Source organism: Paroedura picta, chromosome 4 (assembly GCF_049243985.1).
Source record: "Paroedura picta isolate Pp20150507F chromosome 4, Ppicta_v3.0, whole genome shotgun sequence".
NCBI classification, from domain to species: domain Eukaryota; kingdom Metazoa; phylum Chordata; class Lepidosauria; order Squamata; family Gekkonidae; genus Paroedura; species Paroedura picta.
In genome coordinates, this window is record NC_135372.1 from 37,963,620 (window position 1) to 37,984,226 (window position 20,607).

A 20,607-nucleotide genomic window follows, 5' to 3' on the forward strand; every position below is an offset into this window, starting at 1 on the left:
TCAGCTGCACAGTGCCATGCCGAGGGGGAGCCCCAGCCATGGCAGCTGCCGGAGAGCACCAAAGGTGAGCCGGTGGCAGAGTGGCAGGGCAGCCCCTGAGGCAGCAGCCGGGGAGGAGTTCAAGGAGGAGTTGCGGCCCGGTACCAACTGATATATGGACCGGTACCAGTCCCCGTACCGGGGGTTGGGGACAGCTGCTTTAGATAACAATTTTGTGTTGCATTTTTCTGCTTGCACAGTCCACAAAATAAATCTTGATTACTGGAGAAGAGTCATGTATTTTCTAGAGATAGATTATTAAAGTGACAAAATTGCTTCTTTCAGTAACCCTACTGTTTTTTGTACCAGTGTAGTTTGTAGCATCTATCCTGAAGTGATTGTAAAAAAAGACAATATTATTTAAATTCATGGGCAGATGTGGAAGGCATACAGAAATAGAATCACAGAATCATAGAGTTGGAAGGGACCATACAGGCCATCTAGTCCAACCCCCTGCTCAACGCAGGATCAGCCCAAATACCTAAGTAGTAAGATTCAACTTAAAAATATTAGCATGATCCCACTTTTAACTATAACCCTTTTAACAAATGGAGGAAGTAGTAGTGACAGAAAGGAAGAGGGCAGCAACTGCAAGAAACTAGGCTAGTTGTGTAGATATAAATTCACCTGTCACTTTGAAGTTTGGTAAACATTTTGTTTGAGTGGAGACTATTTGTTTGGAAATGTATCCATTCATGAACCAGCATGAACTGCTTGAAAATCTGTGGAAACTTCATGCCAGTTCGCAAATCATGAACTAAACAAAATTCATCACTAACTTCAGTTCGTGAGCCAGTTCGTGCCCATCCCTAACTATGGGCTTATCAGTTAAAGTTCCCATTCTTCTTTAATGAAAGTTTGCAGCCAGAGCCCATCCTCTTGCTATACATGATGATTTCACCAAGACTACATTGGTTTCCCTCTTTGAAGTTACACTATTTGCTGAAATGCTATTCCTGATCATTTGACAATTCAATTTGAACATTGGGAATGTTTTTGAACATTCCAGGTCACCACACTAGCTCAGCTAAAGGCTAGGGGGTTACTCCTGCCTGATTGTTTGTTCATTATGTATTCAAAACTAAATATAAAAACTGTGTATGGAGTAGGCTGTGCCGTCAAGTTATAATAATCTCAAAAACTGATTGAAGTAAATCTTCTGAATAATCTTCTGATTCACATCTGGCCTGTAGATTGATTGTTTTAATTTCTCAGTATGACAAGTAAACCGGCGATGAACTCATTTCATTCCACTTCATCAGATACCTACATATGTTCCTCTAGACTTAAGTCTTATACAGCGTTCACAATTTCAGTATTCCCAACAAGCAACGAAAACAATGAAAATAGCAGCAGTGTGATCAGGAGGATGAAAAATGTGCATCTTCCCACCCACAATGTGCAAGCCTACTTGGACTGTAATGTTTATGGAACGATCATAGCAGGCCACGGTTGGTAAAGTCTGGAGCAAAGCACAGGAACCCTAGAAAGGGGACTATGATAGAGCTCTATTGGAGAGCTAAGGCAGAGCAAAAGGCCCAGGGTTTACAACCCTAGTTTGTCCTGGAAAGTCTTATCTTGTCCTGTAAGTTTCAGCTACTGTTGGTAGATTCCCCACCACCACCATCCGTTTCCCACACTACTCAGCCATGGTTGTGCTCTGAATACTACCCTTTCTTGTCATTGACTGTCCACCATCGTAACAACAGCCTTTCCCCCTGGAGGGGCAGGGGACTGAAAGGTTAATCCTGAAATATCTAATGACTAGCAAGAAAGCCCATTGCAACCAGGAATGCAGCCTCACCTCCCTCACAAGGTGTCTGTTGTGCGGAGAGGAAAGGGAAGGAGAATGTATGCCGCTTTGAGACTCCTTCTTATAGAAGAAAGCGTCGTATAAGAACCAACTCTTCTTCAGTGATCTCAGGGCTCTCTCAGACTTACCTCCCTCACAGGGTGTCTGTTGTGGGGAGAGGAAAGGGAAGGAGATTGTAAGCCGCTTTGAGACTCCTTTGGGTAGAGAAAGGCGTCATATAAGAACCAACTCTTCTCTTCTGCTTCTTCTCCCTCTCTGGAAACACGTAAGTTTGGCCAGGTTGTATTTTCTAAAGAAAAATCTTAACATGATTGTGTTTGACACAGAAGATTTATACTTACCGGGAGACGAATGATGTCTCCAAGTAAATCGTGCTTGACATTTGTAGCATCTTCCTGACCCCCCCCCCCCAAAAAAAAATAAGACTCTGGGGGAGGGAGGGAGAGAGAGAGACAGAAAGAAAGAAAAAGCCATCGCAATTTATATCTTCATTCCAGTCAGCTACTCAGGTGAGCTAAAGACTTTGTGTGCCTCGGGGAAACTTTGCCGGTTGAGAACGTTTGCTTGCTTAGTGTTTCTCTCCTGCTGTTTGCAGGTGTGACTCTTCCTCAAGGCATCAAGGAGCGGAGCGGAGCGGAGCAGGCAGGCGGGAAGGAGGGAAGGAAGGAACTGCCCAAGCCACATCATTGGGATCAGATGCAGGATGGCAGCTGGTGGGTCCAAGCCACTGTGAAATTGAGGTTCCAGACATCAGCTAATTTATTCCTTGAAAAAGTAAGTGTCAGTCTCAAGACTTCTCGCAACGACTCGGATCCTGCGATGCGTGAGTGGAAAGGAAAACATGCCGAATGCCGTTCGGCTCGTGCAAGCAATGGCTCGGGGACTGCAGCAACACGTAGCGCTTCAGTATTGGAGGGTAGGGGTTAACCACACACCCAAAAGGTGTCTCTGGAATGATGGAATGTGTAAAGGATGGTTAGCGTCGTTTTATTTTGTTTGTTTAGGAGCAGGTACCAGAACAAACATTTCGTGCTAGGATGGACAAAAGGAAAGATTGTTTTACACAGGGAGTGACTAAAATATAGAATTTGCTGCCCAAGAATGCAGAAAGGGGATTAGACAGGTTCCTAGAGGATATCAGTGGCTACTAGCCATGTTGGAATGGCAGCTGGGCATTTGGTGGAAATCAACCCCTGAATACCAGAGGAGGAAGGCATCATCAGAGGAAGGCCTCTATGCCCTAGTGTTGTCTCTCTAGAGCAGCAGTCCCCAACCCCTGGTCCGGGGACCAGTACCGGTCCATAGATCAGTCGGTACCGGGCCACAGCTCCTCCTCGTCCTCCTCCCTGGTTGCTGCCTCGGGGGCTGCCCTGCCACTTTGCCGCCGGCTCACCTTTGGTGCTCTCTGGTGGCCACCATGGCTGGGGCTCCCCCTTGGTGTGGCACTGCGCAGCTGCTGCTGGGCGGTGGGAGGACAGGGGCGCCGGTGGGAAAGCAAGTGGAGCAGGGGCTCAGGCGGCGGCGGCGACATCCCTCGGCAAAGGACTACCCCCCCGGGCCTCGGTAAAATTGTCAAGCGTTGACCGGTCCCCGGTGATAAAAAGGTTGGGGACCACTGCTCTAGAGGAGCTGGTTGGTCACTGTGTGAGACAGGATGCTAGACTAGATGGACCCCTGGGCTGATTCAGCAGGGTTCTTCTTATGTCCTTATGTCTTCTGCATGCGAAAAAGATAATAGAGATTCAATCACTGTCATGTGCCACAAGGAGGAATTTTAGCGCATTTGCTGGGACAAGGGTGCATGTATGTGTGGGAATATTCCAATGAATCCAACCCAAATTCTAGGTACTATAAAAAGACAGGCTGTGATTGTTCCAAGGAAACTGAAAAGATGCTTTGAGTATGCTCAGAGGCACTTTCCCCTTTTTATTCTCATTAAGATATTGTAGGGCGCTCCCATGCTCTTGGAAGCATGGTGACCTTCCAGTGGTGCCAGGAACACAATGCTTAGTAGGGCCAGGCATACTTTGAAGTACATTATGTGGAACCTTTGTTGAGGTAAAGAATACTCAGATCTGGTCAGTGCTTGGAAGGGAGTCTGCTGGGAAATCCATATATATTGTCTTGAAGCCAAGGTGGTATATAGATATGTGACAAAGCAATCAATTCATCCCCAAATTTATAGGGCTGCCCCTGAATGATCTGCAACATTTAGGCACACTGGCGTATGTCATGGCATCACATTCTGCATTGTTCCACTTCCCCTAGTAATGGAAAGGGTGGGATGGGGAAATATTCAATGGCATGTATAGCTAAGTATACAATGGCATGTTTACATGGCTTAGTATAGCTAAATATTCTTTCTCTAGAAGATCTATCACATTTCCTTGTCCTGGATGAGGATCCCTGTTTAATTACCCATTCATCCCTGCCAACTTTCCCCAGTTCTCCTGTCCGTGTTAAACTGCTCTCAATAAGGGCTAAATTCCAAATGAAATCTCCTTAGCCTTCAGCTCTAAAGTGTCTCTCTGCTCACCTGAAACTAGCCACTCAGATCTCTTGGAACAGCCTATCATTCAAGATTCCCTGGCTCTGGCCTATTATGCACTATTGTTTCCCGTCACTTTCACCATGCCAGTCCAATGGATTTTCTTGTTCATTCTCCATTGAATTTCCTCCCTTTTGTGCTCAATTCTGGTTGCTGTTTCCCCGGGTTTTCTGAGAATGCTTTTGTGCCAATTTCCCCATTTTTGTCAGCATGTAGTGAAATTGGCATGAGATGTAAGGACAGTGAGAGGGAAAGAGAACAACTGTGATGGGACGTCTAAAGATATGAAAAAAAATTTCCTTTAAAGTTTTAGTGAATGGGGGAATCATTTTAGTTTTTTGGGGGAATCATTTTTGCAGTCTCCGGAAACCTTACATTAAAATGTCAACTGAGCTACGCGGACCTTCTGCAAACCACCAAATTTAAGAATCACTTGGGATTTGATCCATTTGGAGGAAGAGTGCAATTCACACAGTACAGTCTCTAAAAAACTACTAAGGTCATGACCAGTGGGCAGGATCAAATGAGCAAATCACAAAGAGAAAACCATATTGAAGGAAGGGAAGGAAATTAGCATTACTATGCAGCAAAAATCCCCCCTGCCCTTTTTTTAGTTTAGCATCATAAGACTTTTTTTTTAGAAAGCTTCTGCCACAGAAGTCCACCATACAAGCTGTAGCCCTATGCAAAGTGTGGAAGAACTGCACCCGACTTTGCACAAGCATGCACACAGGCACATGTTGCCAATGAACACAGCTTGCACTACTGGTGTGAGTGGGTTCTACCATGCATTCTGCACAGTGCGCATGTTTCCCCATATTATGAGACGGTATCCCATTTTTCACAGTGGCTGATAACATAGCAGAGAATCCCCAAATGCTCGGCAAATGTAGCTGCAGAATAAATACACTGGAAGAAAAAGAATGATGTGTGAGACAGACACAGAATCCGAAGTCAAGATTACATTATTATTTTATAGGTATATACCACCCTCCCAGCAAGCCAGCAGTAAAGGCTTACTACTGGTCTGCAAATCAGTGGTAAGACGTGTGTGTATAATGGGCCTCTGTGAAGAATGAACCCTTCATGGCCCAGATAAAGTGCAGTCTGTCACACATGGCTACCATCTGAAAATAGTCCTAACAGGAAGTGGTTCCTGTAATTCATACAGATTAATCAAGGATTTGGTGTGTGTTGAGGTCAGGCCAGGGCTGTGGGCCATTGTAATGAAAGCTAGACCTGGAGGTAGGGCCAGTTTTAGCAGTTCTGTTCCCCAAAACAGAGTATACATATCACCTCCTGTACCGGTGCTGCCACTGAGTAGGTCAAAATGTTGCCAAGATGTAGTGGTTAAGAGTGGTGGTTTCTCAGAATTGATTCCCCATTCCTCCACATGTAGCCAGCTGGGTGACCTTGGGCTTATCACAGTCCTGATAGTGGTGTTCTTACAGAGGAATCCTGTCAGAGATCTCTCAGCCACCACTTTCCTCACAGGGTATCTGTTGTGGGGAGAAAGGAAGGTGATTGTAAGCCACTTTGAGACTCCTTTGGTGAGAGAAAAGTGGGGTATAAAAACTCTTCTTCTTAGCTTAGACCTTTAAATATAGAGCTAGAAGGGGATACCATTGGTCATCTAGTCAGACCCCCTGCATAATGTAGGAAGTTTGCAGCTATCCCCCCCATGCCCCTATCCTCAGAGAAAGCCAAAAAGCCTGTCTAAGATTGGCCAGCTGCAGCACAATTGATCATATCTTGTATCAATCAGCTAACACCATGGTTTTCAACCCCTGAGTCCCGACCCCGTTTGGGATCACCTGGCCCCTTCTGTGGGGTACCCAGGTTGGTTGTCGCGGCAGGTGGCGGTGGGCAGCGGCGGAGGAGCCATGGTAATGGCCACCTCCACGCCGCCCCGACTGTTGTGCACCTGCGCGCATGTGGATGTGCATGCTTGCACGCGCACACTGCCATGCGCAGGCCAACCCCGCCATCACAGTTGGGGTTGTCGGGTTGGAGCGGTTGAGAACTGCTGAGCTAGCCTGTTTTTTTTTTTTTTTTTAAGGTGAGTGGATAATCAATTTTGTAGCAAGTTCCTAATAGTTGTCTTAGCTAACAGCTGTCATGGCCCTAGTAGGGTTAAGGAGGCAAAGTTGATCCTGGAGTTGCTGATCATTCAATGTTACCCAATAAGGCCAAACTCGCTGTGTACTGACAGTTGTAGGCTGAAATTTCCCTGGCATTCCCCTTCCCCTAAACTTATTTTTCAAGCGCACGGGGCTCCAATTAAGTTCAGGGTCATGACATATGGGGAAAAGGGATTCCTTCTCTGACATCCTCATTTTCTTGACCTTCAGTAGCTATAGCAGGTCAGTGAGGCACATGTAAAATCGTTGGGCTATTTCAGCTCACAAAAAAATAGCAGGTAAGAATGGCTTAAACCTCCTTGCGGTGTGCTTATATGCATCTAAAAGGTGAGCCACAACTCACAAAGAGTTATGTTGGATTTTGATAGCCTTTAAGTTGGTGGATTTCTAGTTTATTCCAATAAGAGTAAGGGACATTATTTAGAAAATGTATACATCACTTCTCGAGAGATCTGCTTCACTATGAGCTGCTACCCACATCTACGACAAGGGAGAATATGAATAAAATCAAGAGTCCAGGGGCATCTTTAAGACCAACAAAGATTTATTCAGGGCATGAGCTTTCGAGTGCAAGCATTCTTCGTCAGACTATGATCTTCTTACATGACAGGGAATATATAGCAAAAATCAGTTCTGTTACATCAGTAGACTGTGCCACAACCAAATATAGCCAGTGCTAATCCTTTGTCAAAACAGCCAATCAGTCCCCTGGAATTCAGTGTACTTTACAAAAACACAGGGAGAAACCAAACTGCGTTTTTTTATATTGCTCCTGTAGTGTGAAAAACTTGGAAATCCATGGGAAATCACTGAAAAGAGGGTCTTTAAAAAAAATACTCCCTCCCCCCTACATTTTAGCTCAACTCTTGCTGCATGCTGGATGTATTCTTTCTCACCAGGCGTGGAAACCTTCTTGCATTTGATGGATGTCCTGATTTCCTGTGGCAATTGTGCTGGACAGCTGGGAGAACTCCTGCCTATTTCTTGTTCAGCATTCATCCTCTTGGCAGCAGCTCAGCGTTCTCTCTGAGCAGGTTGCATTAACCTTATTACCGGCCTTTGAATGTGGGCTCTGTGGAGAGAAACAGTGTCGCGATGTTAGGGTCATCCAGACTAGTTCCTGTACAACAGGAGGAGATACACATTCCCCAGTACCAATCAGACTGACTGACAGTTCCGGGGTTTCGGAACAAGATGATATAGCTGATGACAGGAAGGTTAGACTGCTGCCCTCTTAATGAACATACTGAGGGCTGGGGACGGAGGCAGGGGTTGCTGTCAGCCTGTGTCAAATCCAAGGCTATGCCTGGTGTTTACCGACACAGTCTTCGGAACACATGCAGGCAGTGATATTAACTGTTGTGTTCAGGCCAGTGCCTGGCACTTTCACTTTGCTCTGAAGTTTCTAGGAGGCCCAGGGGCAATTACAAGAGAACAAAGTAATAAACCAAGCAGAATTAGCTAACCAGTCCCAAAAAGGTCTGGGAGCCAGGTGGTTTGTCCATGGTCACAGGGAGGACCAGGGTTCAAGGTCCACAGTCAAGGAAGATATTAGGAAAGCTCTAAAAATAAACATGATGTTAGTAACCTACCACAAACAATACTCTGTTTTACAAAGAGATTTGGAGGGCAGTGGTTGTTGCAAAAATTGCTCCCACAAATGGCCTCTGCCCATGTCTTTGCTTTTATCAGCTTCATTACTGAAACCCAAGTTTTTTATTCATCACGTTCTTGGTTCTGCATTAGCTCTGTGTTGGGAGCCAAGGCTAAGCACTGCTATGCTAATAGCCTGGTATTTGTCCATCTTTCCTGAGCTGTAAATCTTAACTTCTGTCTGCAAGAGACCCCAGAGGTGAGAGACAAACTGATTTTTGTCCCTTTGTACCCTGTTGGAAAGAACAACCCTTTCCCCCTGAGGCGTCTTTAGCTGGTTCTGATTCCAGAAGCTTGGCTGGGGGGGGGGCATCTACACAACAGCTTTGTGGGGTAGATCGAGAGAGTATTCATCTGTCTAGAGCAGCGGAAAAGAACGAGATCGGCATGGTGGGACAAGAGGCAGAAATGAACTGAGAAACCCCAGGAAAAAAAAACAATTGATATACAATCATGAACAAGGGATCTTCATGCCATTGGTCCATTTTGGTTTAATTTCTGTGAAAGAACAGTTGAATAATTTTATGGTTGGGGGTTTCCACAACATGAGGAACTGTATTAAAGGGTCACGGCATTAGGAAGGTTGAGAACCACTGCTCTAGAACAGGGGTAGTCAACCTGTGGTCCTCCAGATGTCCATGGACTACAGTTCCCATGAGTCCCTGCCAGCAAACGCTGGCAGGGGCTCATGGGAATTGTAGTCCATGGACATCTGGAGGACCACTGGTTGACTACCCCTGCTCTAGAATGATCTTCAAAAAAGGGAGGAAGGATGACCCGGGAAACTACAGACCAGTGAGTCTGACCTCTGTTGTGGGTAAGATAATGGAGCAGATATTAAAGGGAGTGATCTGCAAACATCTGGAGGACAATTTGGTGATCCAAGGAAGTCAGCATGGATTTATCTCCAGCAGGTCCTGTCAGACCAACCTGGTTTCCTTTTTTGACCAAGTGACAGGTTTGCTGGATCGTGGAAATTCGGTTGATGTCGTTTACTTGTATTTTAGTAAAGCTTTTGATAGGGTTCCCCATGATGTTCTGATGATAAATTGAAGGACTGCAATCTGGATTTTCAGATAGGTGGATAGGGAATTGGTTAGAGAACTGCACTCAAAGAGTTGTTGTCAATGGTGTTTCATCAGACTGGAGGGAGGTGAGTAGCAGGGTACCTCAGGGCTTGGGGCTCGGCCCGGTACTTTTTAACATATTTATTAATGATCTAGATGAGGGGGTGGAAGGACTACTCATCAAGTTTGCAGATGACACCAAATTGGGAGGACTGGCAAATACTCCGGAAGATAGAGACAGAGTTCAACGAGATCTGAACACAATGGGAAAATGGGCAAATGAGAACAAGATGCAATTTAATAAAGATAAGTGTAAAGTTCTGCATCTGGGTCAGAAAAATGAAAAGCATGCCTACTGGATGGGGGATACGTTTCTAGGTAACACTGTGTGTGAACAAGACCTTGGGGTACTTGTGGATTGTAAACTAAACATGAGCAGGCAGTGTGATGCAGCGGTAAAAAAGGCAAATGCCATTTTGGGCTGTATCAACAGGGGCATCACATCAAAATCACAAGATGTCATAGTCCCATTGTATACGGCACTGGTCAGACCACACCTGGAGTACTGTGTGCAGTTCTGGAGGCCTCACTTCAAGAAGGACGTAGATAAAATTGAAAGGGTATAGAGAAGAGCAACGAGGATGATCTGGGGCCAAGGGACCAAGCCCTATGAAGATAGGTTGAGGGACTTGGGAATGTTCAGCCTGGAGAAAAGGAGGTTGAGAGGGGACATGATAGCCCTCTAAGTATTTGAAAGGTTGTCATTTGGAGGAGGGCAGGATGCTGTTTCCATTGGCTGCAAAGGACACGCAGTAATGGGTTTAAACTACAAGTACAACGATATAGGCTAGATATCAAGAAATTTTTTTTCACAGTCAGAGTAGTTCAGCAGTGGAATAGGCTGCCTAAGGAGGTGGTGAGCTCCCCCTCACTGGCAGTCTTCAAGCAAAGGTTGTATACACACTTTTCTTGGATGCTTTAGGATGCTTTGGGCCGATCCTGCGTTGAGCAGGGGGTTGGACTAGATGGCCTGTATGGCCCCTTCCAACTCTATGATTCTATGATCATTTTAGATGGCAGCAGTGGCTGTTACCTTTATTCCCTACTGATGGGATTCAGTTTGGTATCCATTTGTTTTTTGGGGGGGAGGCAGTCAAATCATGTTTCCCGAGCCTGCTTTGGTCTGATGTTTTGGAAGAGATCAGGGCAAAACCTGCATGGCTGTTGTTTGGGTTCAGGTTTTCTTGTGCCACCCAAGTTTTCTCTGTAACAGCCATTTCTTCTCTTTACCACTGAAGTCTGCTTCTTTTAAAAATGACTGACTGAATAGTTCTATAATGATATAGCTTTATACCATTGTATGTACCTGTGAGTGGCAAGTGACTACATGCATAGTAAGTCTCTTAAGTCCTTGCATTGCATCTAAGGAAAATGATATATGTCCACAAAGTACTGCTACAACAAGAGCCAGCATGGCATAGTGGTTAAAGAGCAGCAGACTCTCATCTGGAAAACTGGGTTTGATTCCCCACTCCTCCGTGTGCAGCCAGCTGGGTGACCTTGAGCCAGTCACAGTTCTCTTAGAGTTGTTTGCACAAAGCAGTTCTCTCAGCCCCACCTACTTCACAGGGTATCTGTTGTGGGGAGAGAAAGGGAAAGGTATTTGTAAGCCACCTTTGGGACTCTTTGAATAGCTAAAAATCAGGTGTCAAAAACCAATTCTTCTCTTCTAGAGGCTTGATTTTTTTTCAAAGAACAAAATGCAACCTGGTAATTTAGAGAACCAGATTGGCATAATGGTATCGTGCTATAATGTATGCTATTCAATCTCCAGATTAAACAAACAAACACCCACGAGCAGGGACACCCACTCTGTGGAGACCCTGTTGATGCTTCTCTGTATTAGCAGCTGCAGCAGCCGTGAGAAAACTACTCAAATATGTCTCCACAGGGAAAACATCCCAGTGTACCTGCTTTCTAAATCCTTCAAGGCTTCATTTGTGCCACGGCTCACCCGTACTCAGCCTCAAATGCTATCTTTTGCACCAAACTTGGGTCTGGAACTTGTATCCTAACCACAGATGAAAGGGCACAGGTAGACTGCGGTTTCCCTTGGGGCCGAGTCAGTTTGCTCTTCTAGGCAAAGTTATGGTGGTGGAAAAGGCCGTGAAATCACAGCAGCAGATTTATGGCAACCTTATAGGGTTTTTAAGGCAAGAGATGTACAGAGATTGTTCATCATTGCCTGCTTCTGTGTAGCATCCCTGGACATCTTGGGTGGTCTCCCCTCCAAGTGCTAACCAGGGGTGATCCTGCTTAGCTTCAGAGATCTGATGAAATCAGGGTAGCTTGGGCTCTCCAGGGTGTACTCTGCATGGCGCTTTTTACCCACTCCCAGCTCAATTAAACCCCTCTAGTCTACATTGAATTCAATTTCCACTTTGATTTTGGGCACTTTAAGTTTTCTGCAACATGCATGATTGATCCGGAGTGACCCTACCGTGATATCCAGAAGTGGATATAACCCTTGATATTTCAAAAATTGGCATCAGTAAATGTGCAAATCTCTGCTTTTTGCAAATTAACTTGCTGCTTCCTGCCTCCAATGCTGTAACAGAGCAGTCTTCCCTGATTGGCCAGGGTGTTCCAAGACTTCCTGGTTCCCAGTTGCAAGGCTTCCCTTAAAGTGATTGCACTCCAGAAGCCCAACTTCTCTCAGCAGAGAGCTTTGCCTCTTGGATTTATTCCCCCGTCTTTGCTGTCTCCAATCCCCCCTTCAAGATCAGAAAGAGGAGACTCCTGCTGCGTTTGACTCCCCTCCCTACTCTGAGCTTTCCCAATTGAATGCAGAACACTCTCTGTTTCAATTGGGGAGGGTTAGAGGAAGACCCAAGTTCAAATCAGTCTGAATTCAGCAGGATCCACAATGGAAAAAACAAAGTAAGTGCAGAATTAGCCCAGGTTAGAGTTGTACCCTTCGATGTTTATTAAATTCAGTGGCCTTAGAAGGGGGTGACTCTTTTTAGAACTGCAGTGTAAGAGTTTCCACACATCAGAGAGGACAGGGAAGAGTGTCTTGACAGGACTCGTTCTGCATGCATTGGAGGATGCACTTTAAATGCACTTTAGAAGCAGAGTTTCTGCTTTACACAGGAAAATCCAGCTACAAAAGCACATTGAAAGTGCATTATCCAAAGTGTGTGGGAAGATCTGCTTCTGTACTGCTAGACGAGAGCCTTGGCATTTCTTTTCTCCCTGGTAATTAGGTACTTTCCAAGGAACAACACTAAACTGCGCCTTTCTGCTTTCTTTCAATGCAGACTGCTATGAAGCGGAAGCATGTTCGGGGAATTCATCATTCTCAAGTGGGGATTCAGAAAAACAAATTTCCTCGATCCAGATACTCCCAGTGCGCTTTTGGTGACCCACGGTGTCCCTCGAGATGCATTGGGCCATTAAGGGATTTGTTTCCTAGCGTATAAAAGCCGCTTAATTCATTTCCAAGCTTCCGCTGACATTCCTTTAAGGTGAGCGTGACCCATTTGCACAAATCTTCTGATGCCTCTAATTGACTTGAAAGTATCTTGTCTCTCCTTGGAAATGTCACCCAAGCCTTTTGAAGTGCAATTCCAGGCAATCAGGATCGATAGATGTTGCTTCGGCTAAGCGTATTAGCAAACGGTAGACATTCCACCGTTTGTGTGTCGTCCCCCCCCCCCTCAAATTTTGATGTTCATACCTCTAGCAGGGAGAGAGAATTGCGGTCATCGTGGTAAGGTGATAGTTTTTGCTGGGTTTGGGGAAGAGACAGCTTTAGTGTGTCTCTTTAGCTGAGCCGGCTGAAAGTTTCCATATTTCAAAAGGAGGGTTAGGATGAAACAGTTAACTTATGACTTTCATACACAGTGAATAATGCACTTTCAATCCGCCTTCCATGAACTTTGCAACTGGATTTTACCTTGCAAAACATCACTAAAGTGCATTGAAAGTACATTATTCAGCATATCTGAAAGTGCTGGGAATTGCACAAACAATTTGAGCACTGGATAGAAACATCTCTGGAGGGACTCTCAGAGAACTGGTTTGTTGATTCATTTAAATTGCCTTCTTTGAGCTTGCTTACCCTTACGTACCCATAGGATTCCTGATCGGCTAGACTTGCCATGTGACAAATCCTGGAAGAAGCAGCCATAGGGAAATGATAGGTGCATCATCAGGGGAACAAATTGGTCAAAGATTCTCATTCCACCCATGTATTCCTCCTGCCAATAATTTCTCCATGTTCCCTCCCAGAGCATATTCCCTTCAATGTTCCCTCTAAACCAGTGGTCCCCAACCCCCGGGCCATGGCCCGGTGCCGGGCCACAAAGGCTTTGGACTAATGTGATTTTGGAATAATTCTGGACCAACTTTGGACTAATGTGATTTTCTGCAACCGTTATTTCCTTGGAGAATACTTGGATTTAGTTGATAGAGGGATTTGTCATCGGCAGGAGGATGCAGCAGAGAAGAGACTATGGTGCTGATGGGTTTTCCCCACATCACAAAGCAATGCTACCCAATTAGACTGCTACTCTCTCTTTTTACCTTCTCCCCAAAATGAAATGAACTTCTAGTATTGTTAATGCACTGACTACTGTTCCTCCCCTGCTAGCTGCCTCCCAAGGGATCTGTGCATCCTTCCTATTGCTAGAGGGACAGCTGACCATCTGTTAGGGGTTGCGTTTTCAGTTGGATGCCTCCATGTTTGGCTTCTGTTTTCCCTGCATGCCAAGGTGTAGTCTGAGTCCAACTGGCCACGCCTTATGCCTGTCAACTTGAGCTAAGAATTGCATAGGATGCAAAAAGACCATAACACCATGCCCTACCTGGCAATTGGCAGGAGGGTTGCAGGCAGGGAAATTCAGAGGGGGCTATGATTCTAGCTGCAGCATTTAGGTCACTTTCAGTAAATCCCCAGTGAAATCATATAGGTGATTCCTAGAGATACGCAATGTGCCTTCTGGGGTTTTCCTCGAGGGATGCAGCTCTACATGTGATGCTGGTGGGTGTTTTTTTTCTTTCTCCCATGGCCACTCTGAGCAGGGGCCGGCAACAGGAGCTAGAAATGGAGGGTGCCCTGATGCCACCAGGGGCATGGCAGATGGAATGAAAGAAATGTACTTCTCCCTCCTTCCTTCTTGGTTTTTAACATACAGCCTGATGAAGAGTTCTGGAGAGCTTCAGATCTTGCTCACTATTTTGTGTCATTTTGGTAGATTCAAATGGGTAGCCATATTGGTCTGAAGTAGCATAATAAAATCAGAGTCAAGTGGCATCTTTAAGACCAACAAAGATTTATTCAGGGTGCGAGCTTTCGAGTGCAAGCACCTTTCCTCAGACTTAGTTGAAAGCTCACGCCCTGAATAAATCTTTGTTGGTCTTAAAGGTGCTACTGGACTCTGATTTTATTGTATCATTTTGGTTGGTCTTCATAAAGGATGTTGCCGCTAAGAGTGGCAGCCTCTAATCTGGAGAGCTGGGTTTGATTCCCTGCTCCTCCCCATGCAGCCAGCTGGGTGATGTTGGGCTAGTCTAAGTTCAAAGTAGATCCTCCAAATCCTGGTTCACCTCAACTAACTCTGGTTCTATGACCTCTGTTCTGTAGCCTGGGGAGGTGTTGCTGAAGGACAGCCAATGAGGTGTTGTGGTTAAGAGCAGCAGCCTCTAATCTGGAGCACCAGGTCTCATTCCCCACTCCTCTTCCACATGCAGCAACCTGGGTGACCTTGGGCTAGTCCCAGTTCTCTCAGAGCTCTTTCGGCCTCACCTACCACACAAGGTGTCTGTTGTGGGGGAAGGAAGGGGAGGCAATTGCCAATCGCTTTGAGACTCCTTCGGGTAGTGAAAAATGGGGTATAAAAAAAAAAACAGATCTTCTTCTTTTACATGGTTTGGGGGCTTTAGGCCAAAGTGGCTACTCACAATCTCTGTTGCTGTGCACCTTCTTTAGGAAGGCTTGTCTCGGGTGAGGAATGAGTTACATTTGAAAGCCTGTCAAGGTTCAACAGCTGCGTGGAACATATCCCTCCATGTAGTCATCATGAACACTATTATAAATTTCCCTGAGTAGCACCCAAGGGATCGCTCCCATGGCCAGTTGGCTCACTGGAAGGCCAAATCACACAAGGTTTCTCCTTCCAGCTGCACGCAATCCTGGCCGTTGCACCATTGGGGAGAGAAAAACGACTTGGAAAGGAAGAGCAAACAGTCTCTCAATGTCTCCTTCCCACAATTCATTTCTGCTCCTGGAAGTTGATCAAGCAAAAAACAAATTGTGTTAATTTTCAGCAGATAATTCCTCCAGATGGTCTTGGGCACTGATCCGCCCATACACTAAAACAGGGGTAGTCAAACTGCGGCCCTCCAGATGTCCGTGGACTACAATTCCCAGGAGCCCCTGCCAGCATTCGCTGGCAGGGGCTCCTGGGAATTGTAGTCCACGGACATCTGGAGGGCCGCAGTTTGACTACCCCTGCACTAAAACATGTTTGCATGCTTTTTTTGGGTCATTCGTCTCCTTCCCCTTAAACCTTCCAGATTGCCCGTAAACAACTCAGGAACCAAAGTGTGGCTGATGATAGTCTGCAAGATACCACAGGTTGCGTAGGCTTTCGGGAAATCTAGATTTTCCAGGGGGCTGCTAAGGAGATAACGTACAATAGCATTCGTAATAAGTAAATAGGTGGGAAATGGTTCTGCTGACAATGGAGCCAAAAGGGCCTTCACTCCAGCACTTCTCAGACACTTGGAAAACAAGTCCTGGAACAGACTGGAAGTGATACCACATACCCCTAGTACAAATTGAGCAAACACGCCTAACTTCCTTAGTTGGCTTCACTTATTCCGTGGTTGGATGCAACCAGCCAGCAAGAATTTTCCTTTAGGCACTCCCTGTCACTGTGAATACGGTGACATTCTCATTGGCAGCAGAACAACAGACTTCTCCGAGCTCTGTCCCCCGTCGGGCAGCGTTTCCCCTGCTACGCCAGCCGAACGCTTTTTGAGGGCACTCTAAAAGAAGTCAGCAAGTATTAAAACTTTGCAATGTTATAGCACTATAGCGGTCTCTTGGGGGAGGGGATTTTTTTTTTACAGCCCTCAAAAACCACTCCAGCGCTCCAGTGGCCAAATGGCAGCTGACAGGGGTTGATGGATGGCAAATGGCACCGATGTGGGCGAGACCTTTCAAAAACGCACCCTTTCCCTGTCCAGACTGCATGCGGACGTGTTGGTCCTGCAGTCAGGAAGGTTTTGTAGTAAACAGAGTTGGAGAGTGAGCATGCTGAGGATGGGATAAACCTGGAAAAGTGGATGATTAGAGGACAATGTTGAGTAGCAGCAGAAGAAGGGTTGGTCCTTATACCCTGCCTTTCATTGCCCTCTGGGATAGGTGAGGCTGAGAGAGCTCTTAGAGAACTGTGACTGGCCCAAGGGCACTCAGCTGACCTCATGTGTCTTAAAGGGGGCAAATAATCACTTCCTCTTCCTCTCCCCACAACAGACACCCTGTGAAGTAGATGGGGCTGAGAGAGAGCTCTGAGAGAAACTGCCCTGAGAGAACAGCTCTAGCAGGACTGTGATGAGACCAAGGTCACCCAGCTGGCTGCATGTGGGGGAGTGGGAAATCAAACCCGGCTCACCGGATTATAAGCCACCGCTCTTAACCACTATGCCAAGCTGGAGCTCTCTCCATGCAACACCCACACCGGCAGGAACAAAATGGGAGGAAATTGGCAGTAAGCCACTTCCACAGCATCAGTTTCAATGCCAATTGGGAAATGTTCCTCCCAGTCCAGCAATCCCTCCTAGAATCATGGAGCTGGGTCATCTAGTCCAATCTCCTGCACAATGCAAGAAACTCACAACTACCTGCCCACCCACAGTGACCCCAGGATCATGCCCAGATTATGCAACCCCCCCCCCAAAAAAAAAAAAAAAGGAAAAGAAAAGAAAAGAAAGAAAACCAGAATCCCTAGCCAGGCTGGCCTGGAGGAAATTCACCTCCCCACACCAAATGGCAGTCAGCATTTCCCTGGGCCTTTCCTCCCAGAACTTCTTCCTCTTCCTAACCTCATTTCAACCAAAGGCTCTCTCTTTCCTCCACGGCATCCCTTATCCAAAGGGCTGTAAATGCATCCGTAAGCAGTGCCTGCCCTGCATTTTTTATGATGAGGAGCTGGAAATTAATTCCGTATCCAGTGGCATTGGGCTATCCATTTCCTGCATGCCATCTTTCCAAAGGAGTCTATAACTCTTCCCTGACTGCCGGGTGGCTGAGTTATGCGTTCCTTTGGCTCACACTTTGCCCGTAGCCCTTGAGTGAGGCGCTCCCCTGGAGGGTACTGCCTTTCTCTCTGCGCCTGTTTCATTCCTCTCGCAGACACCTCCTTTACGTTTTGTGGATTGCACGAGGAATGACCTTGAGCAAGGAGCCGGAGACAGTGTCTCTGCTTATTCATGCCAATAACTCTGAAAAGTTTCAGATGTTTCAGGGCTTTCGGTTAGTCTAGTACAGCAGTGGTCCCCAACCTTTTTATCACCGGGGACTGGTCTACGCTTGACAATTTTACTGAGGCCAGGGGGGGGGGGTAGTCTTGCCGAGGGACGTCGCCACCTCCGCCTGAGCGCCTGAGGAGGAGGAGGAGGAGCTGCGGACCGGTACCGTTCTCCAGACCAGGGGTTGGGGACCATTGTAGTACAGGATTCCCCAAACGCCTGCCCAGGGGTGCTTAGAACCCTCCAATACTCCCCCCCCCGCCCCTGTGAAGAGCTTCTCAGAAAGGAGGCCTTTGTATGGCACAGTTTTTCATAGTCTTCCCTATTTCAAATTGAAAGTAGTTTCCACTTCAGAGATGCAAGAGCAGCAGCAGGTACTTCTGCCACAGGTGCCACAGAAGGATCAGGAGGACTAGTAGCCATCCAGGCTAGGGATGCCAGCCTCCAGGTGGGACCTGGGGATCCCCCAGAATTACAGCTCGTCTCCAAGCTACAGAGATCAGTCCCCCTGGAGAGAAAATGGACACTTTGGAGGGTGGACTCCATAGCATGTAGGCTCATAAGAGAAGCTTTAGGCTCCCAAAATATGCATGTGCAGAAGCTTGGCTGAGCACTGAATTAACACGGACCAGCCCACCCCTTACAGGGGTTTCTAGGGCATAAATTGCTTGTCTGTTTTTCTATAAACATCATCCTGGAGATCAAGGTGGTTGCTGAGTGGAATGGGTTGTCTACCTTTGGGCTTGGATCCAAGGGGCCAAAAGGGTTGGGAGTGGGCTACAGCAGGGGTAGTCAACCTGTGGTCCTCCAGATGTCCATGGACTACAATTCCCATGAGCCCCCGCCAGCATTTGCTGGCGGGGGCTCATGGGAATTGTAGTCCATGGACATCTGGAGGACCACAGGTTGACTACCCCCTGGGTTACAGGGAGGAAGAGGAAAGGGGTCACCAACAGAGCTGCAAGTGGCTGCTCATCGCCAGGAATCCTGCGAGGGAAGGAAACAGATTCCCAGGAGGTGGAAGGAACTGCTGATGAGGGCAAGATGTCCTCAGAATCCACATTCCTTCCTCTGGACGAATGCTGGATTCAACTCTTGGAAATCCACGCCCAGTAATTCCGAGTGGAGAAGTTGTCCTGGTGAGTTGTAGACTTTCATGGCCAGAGTGTGCTTTTGCTGATCAGTTTGCCTTTTCTGCTTTTTAGTGGTTAAATTGCGGCAGGCTCTAATCCGGAGCATTGGGTTTGATTCGCCACTTTTTCACATGCAGCACTGGATGACCTTGGGGCATCCCCAGTTCTCTCAGAGCTCTCTCAGCCCCATTGACCTCACAGGGTGCCTGTTGTGGGGAGAGGAAGGGAAGGTGATTGTAAGGCCTTTTGGGACACATGAGGTCATCTGAGTGCCCTTGGGCCAGTCCCAGTTCTCTCAGAGCTCTCTCAGCCCCACTGACCTCACAGGGTGTCTGTTGTGGGGAGAGGAAGGGAAGGTGATTGTAAGCTGCTTGGGAACCCCTTTGGGTAGTATCAAGTGCAGTGCAAAAACCCAGTTCTTCTCCTCCTTCTCTTCCTCCCTCTCCAGGATTTTCGCATTTAACAATATCATGTATTGCTTATGTACTTGGAAAAGTCTAAATTGCAGTTGTCATGTTTTCATCCTTTGTTTATGATTTCTCTGAAGTTAAGCTTCCGCGTTGTGTGTAGGGAGGATTGGTGTTTGAAGGAATGCACACACACACACATGGATACATGCGTTCTCGTATGCACACATTTAATTTTGATGGGTATAAAGCAAACTCCGGAGTCTTCCCCCTTGTTTCCTTTCCAGCCTGCGGAGATGGCTCACACTTGTGCACAGTTGTCCCCGAAATAAGTCGGGCTGTATCCACTTGACTCAAGAATGCATGTGCCAAATGCTGTATTGCTAGTTTAAATTATTTACAAGTGGGGCTTATTTTAACCTCCATGCCAACAAGCCCCTTCTCTAAACAAAGAACTTGGTGGTAGCAACAAAACATTGCAGCAATTCATGGAGGGACGGGGAGCTTGTCCCCTCCATAGCAACAGAATAAGTCCGTAACTAGGGCTGGACCAGTGGTACCCCAAGGATGCTTCCCAACCATCTTTCTGTTGCAACACTTCAGTACACATTTAAAACATGAAAAGACTTTCTTGCATTTCCTGGCTGGCAAGCTGGATCTCTCTCTCCTTTTTTAAAAAAAAAGAAGTTTCTATTTAGAAAAAAAGGAGAAATACTACCTAATATCTATTACAGAAGGGATGTTTGAAGAAAAGATAAGCATAAAGCTGGCATTTGACAATGAATGACTTGTTCTTTTGCATCGCCTTAATATCTCACACTGCATACTGCATTTCCTGCCGCCAGCATTTGCATTTTCCCTAAAGTTAGCATATACAATCTAAAAATCCATTATTTCCTTTCATCTCAATTTTTACTGTTCAATATAATCTAATATTGGGCTCCATTTTCTTCTGAATTTCGATGTTGATTTAGCGTGCCTCCAATATGTAAGTTTAGCCATTGTCCCGAATTCCATCAGTTCCTTTCACCAGTCTGCAACATCTGCTAAGAATTCTTTCTTCCATCTTGATGCATAAAGGATCCTAGCAACTGTTACCGTATATTTAAGAAGCTCATTATACGTTTTGATAATATTCAGTACTGTATTTAATAACGAGCTGGATATCTCCATTCCCGCTTTCTGAGCCAGTGAAGACTTTCTGGAGGACATGATGCTCACTTTTAAACACAGTTAAGCACAAGGTGCTGGATGAATTTGTATATTAG

The 20,607-nt window shown here is 46.3% G+C and overlaps 1 long non-coding RNA gene across 2 annotated transcripts in view; it reads left to right on the top strand.

Moving 5' to 3' along the window:
* LOC143836758 (uncharacterized) overlaps positions 1–20,607 on the top strand; it is a 277,206-nt gene that overhangs the window by 145,439 nt on the left and 111,160 nt on the right. For both annotated transcript variants that reach the window (XR_013230712.1, XR_013230711.1), the window contains exon 2: positions 2,448–2,626. This is a non-coding gene — a long non-coding RNA (uncharacterized LOC143836758). The remainder of the gene's footprint in view (positions 1–2,447; positions 2,627–20,607) is intronic.